This window comes from Triticum aestivum, chromosome 3D (assembly GCF_018294505.1).
Source record: "Triticum aestivum cultivar Chinese Spring chromosome 3D, IWGSC CS RefSeq v2.1, whole genome shotgun sequence".
Classification (NCBI taxonomy): domain Eukaryota; kingdom Viridiplantae; phylum Streptophyta; class Magnoliopsida; order Poales; family Poaceae; genus Triticum; species Triticum aestivum.
The window spans coordinates 164,733,535-164,738,019 of record NC_057802.1 but is presented as its reverse complement, the minus strand read 5'-3'; positions in this window follow the sequence as shown (position 1 = coordinate 164,738,019).

Here is a 4,485-nt window from a genome sequence, read left to right as displayed (position 1 = left end):
GTCGTTGGTGATCAATAACTGGTTTGGCATCTTTCTCCAAATTTATTTTGTGTTGACATAGAGTGGGACTAATGCCCTTAAGATCATCAAGAGTATATCCAATAGCAGCACAGTGCTTCTTCAGAGTTTTCAATAATTTTTCTTCCTCCTTCTCTGAAAGGTTAGCACTAATAATAACAGGATATATCTTCTTTTCATCAAGATAAGCATATTTACTTACGAGTATCAGGTAATGGTTTAAGCTCAAACACGGGATCACCCTTGGGTGGAGGAGGATCCCCTAGGATTTCAACAGGCAAATTGTGTTTCAGAATAGGTCCCTGTTTAAAGAACACTTCATCTATTTCCCTTCTTTCATTCATAAACATATCATTTTCATGGTCTAGCAAATATTGTTCTAAAGGATCACTAGGAGGTATGGCAATAGAAGCAAGACCAATAATTTCATCCTTACTAGGCAATTCCTCTTCACAGTGTTGTCTACGAAATTTAGAAAAATTAAACTCATGAGACATATCACCCAAACCAATAGTAACAACATCCTTTTTGCAGTCTATCTTAGCATTAACAGTGTTTATGAAGGGTCTACCAAATATAATGGGACAAAAGCTATCTTGTGGGGAACCAAGAACAAGAAAATCAGTAGAATATTTAGTTTTCCCACACAAGACTTCAACATCTCTAACAATTCCAATCGGTGAAATAATATCTCTATTGGCAAGCTTAAAGGTAACATCAATATCTTCTAACTCAGTAGGTGCAATATCATGCATAATTTCTTTGTATAAGTCAATAAGTATTGCACTAGCACTAGCACCCATATCACACAAGCCATGATAACAATGATCTCCTATTTTGACAGAAATAACAGGCATGCCTACCACTGGTCTATGTTTATCTTTAGCATTAGGTTTAGCAATTCTAGCAGTCTCATCACAGAAATAAATAACATGCCCATCAATATTATCAGCCAAGAGATCTTTAACAATAGCAATATTAGGTTCAACTTTAACTTGCTCAGGAGGTGTATAGGTTATAATATTGCTTTTATGAACCACAGTTGAAGCTTTAGCATGATCTTTTATCCTAACAGGAAAAGGTGGTTTCTCAACATAAGCAGTAGGAACAATAGGATCATTATAAGTGATAGTCTTTTCTTCAAATTTAATAGGTGCAACTACTTTTAATTCTGTGGGAGGATTATATTTAAACCAATTCTCCTTAGGGAGATCAACGGGAGCAGAAAAATATTCACAAAAAGAAGCTACTATCTCAGAGTCAAGTCCATATTTAGTGCTAAATTTACGAAAAATATCGGTATCCATAAAAGGTTTAACACAATCAAACTTAGGTGTTATACCTGACTCCTTACCTTCGTCGAGGCCCCAATCTTCAGAGTTGCATTTAGTTCTTTCCAATAAATCCCATTTGAATTCAATAGTCTTGATCATAAAAGAACCAGTACAGGAAGTATCAAGCATGGTGCGATTGTTGTCAGAAAGCCGGCATAAAAATTTTGAATAATCATTTCTCTTGAGAGCTCATGATTGGGGCATGAATATAACATTGACCTAAGCCTCCCCCAGGCTTGAGAGATGCTTTCTCCTTCGCGAGGCAAAAAATTATATATATAATTACGATCACGATGAACAAGATGCATAGGATAAAACTTCTGATGAAATTCCAATTTCAATCGTTTGTAGTTCCATGATCCCATATCATCACATAGCCTATACCATGTCAATGCATCTCCCTTCAAAGATAAAGGGAAGACCTTCTTCTTGATAACATCATCGGGCATACCTGCAAGCTTAAATAATCCACAAACTTCATCCACATAGATTAGGTGCTCATCAGGATGTAATGTTCCATATCCGGCAAAAGGATTAGCTAGCAGTTTTTCTATCATACCCGAAGGAATTTCAAAGTAGACATTTTCATTTTCAGTAGGTTCAGTAGGTTGAGGAGCAACTCTTTGCTCTACTGGTCGGGGTGAAGATACCCCGAACAATCCCCTCAGAGGATTACTTTCCATAGTAACAAGTGACAGTAAATTTCAGCACACTATATAAATTTTTCCTTACCAAATTCCACCTACCAAAGGCGCTTCACTCCCCGGCAATGGCGCCAGAAAAGAGTCTTGATGACTGTGACGCCCCCGATTTGACCGTACACTAATCATGCACGCAAATGTGTACGACCAAGATCAGGGACTCACGGGAAGATATCACAACACAACTCTAAAACATAAGTAAGTCATACAAGCATCATAATACAAGCCAGGGGCCTCGAGGGCTCGAATACAAGTGCTCGATCATAGACGAGTCAGCGGAAGCAACAATATCTGAGTACAGACATAAGTTAAACAAGTTTTGCCTTAAGAAGGCTAGCACAAAAGTAGCAACGATCGAAAAGGCAAGGCCTCCTGCCTGGGACCTCCTAACTACTCCTGGTCGTCGTCAGCGGCCTGCACGTAGTAGTAGGCACCTCCAGTGTCGTAGGTGTCGTCGTCGACGGTGGCGTCTGGCTCCTGGACTCCAACATCTGGTTGCGACAACCAGATAGAAAGGAAAGGGGGAAAAAGAGGGAGAGAAGCAACCGTGAGTACTCATCCAAAGTACTCGCAAGCAAGGAGCTACACTACATATGCATGGGTATATGTGTAAAGGGGCATATCAGTGGACTGAACTGCAGAATGCCAGAATTAAAAGGGGGATAGCTAGTCCTGTCGAAGACTACGCTTCTGGTCATCTCCATCTTGCAGCATATAGAAGAGAATAGAGTGAAGTCCTCCAAGTAGCATCGCATAGCATAATCCTACCCGGCAATCCCCTCCTCGTCGCCCTGTTAGAGAGCGATCACCGGGATGTATCTGGCACTTGGAAGGGTGTATTTTATTCAGTATCCAGTTCTAGTTGTCATAAGGTCAAGGTACAACTCCGGGTCGTCCTTTTACCGAGGGACACGGCTATTCGAATAGATAAACTTCCCTGCAGGGGTGCACCACATAACCCAACACGCTCGATCCCAATTGGCCGGACACACTTTTCTGGGTCATGCCCGGCCTCGTAAGATCAACACGTCGCAGCCCCACCTAGGCTCAACAGAGAGGTCAGCACGCCGGTCTAAACCTATGCGCGCAGGGGTCTGGGCCCATCGCCCTATGCACACCTGCACGTTGCGAACGCGGCCGCGAGCAGACCTAGCAACCCACACGATCACGGCGGTTACGTCAAAGCGGTCCAACACGGCGCGCGCCACTCAGTCGCTGACGTCAAAAGAGCTTCGGCTGATACCACGACGTCGGGATACCCATAACTACTCCCACGTAGATGGTTAGTGCGTATAGACCAAATGGCCAGACTCAGATCAAATACCAAGATCTCGTTAAGCGTGTTAAGTATCCGCGAACGCCGACCAGGGCCAGGCCCACCTCTTACCTAGGCGGTCTCAACCTGCCCTGTCGCTCCGCCACAAAGATCCACTTGCGGGTACTCCTACGAGCCGACCCGACTTTAGTCATCACATGTGACATGTATATAGTATATAAGTATATGCCCGTGATCACCGCCCAGGTGATCACGGCCCGATAGTATAGCATAGCAGACGGACAAGAATGTAGGGCCACTGATGGAAATCTAGCATCCTATACTAAGCATGTAGGATTGCAGGTAAAGGTAGTAACAATAGTAGCAAGGATAGGCTATGCATCAGAATAGGATATCGAAAAGCAGTAACATGCTACACTACTCTAATGCAAGCAGTAGAGATTAGAGTAGGCGATATCTGGTGATCAAAGGGGGGCTTGCCTGGTTGCTCTGGCAAGTAGGAGGGGTCGTCGACTCCGTAGTCGAACTGGGCAGCAGCAGTGTCGGTCTCGTAGTCTACCGGAGAGAAGAGGGGGAAGAAACAGTAAATACAATGCAAACATAAGCAAGACGATGCGTGACAAGACAATGAGCGGTGCTAGGGGTGTCCTAACGCGACAGTAGGTGGTACCGGTGAAGGGGGGAAACATCCGGGAGGTATTCCCGATGTTTCGCGTTTTCGGACAGACGGACCGGAGGGGGAAAGTTGCTAGTTCGATAGGTTAGGGAGGTGTGGTGGAGGAACGGACTGCGTATTCGGATTCGTCTCGTCGTTCTGAGCAACTTTCATATAGAAAACAATTTCATCCGAGTTACGGTTTAAAAGATATGAATTTTCAAAGTTTATTTGAATTTCTGGAATTATTTATATTCAGAAAAATGAATTATGACGTCAGCATGAGGTAATGCTGACGTCAGCAGGTCAACTGGTCGGCTGACCAGTCAAACCAGACAGGTGGGTCCAGTGGGACCCACATGTCAGCCTCTGTTAGTCTAATATCTATTTAAACTAATCTAACAGTATAATTAGAGGGGTGGGCCCCATATGTCAGTGAGTGATTAGTTAAAATAATTATTTTTATTTATAAAACATTTTCTTTTTAATTTTCCTTTTTTT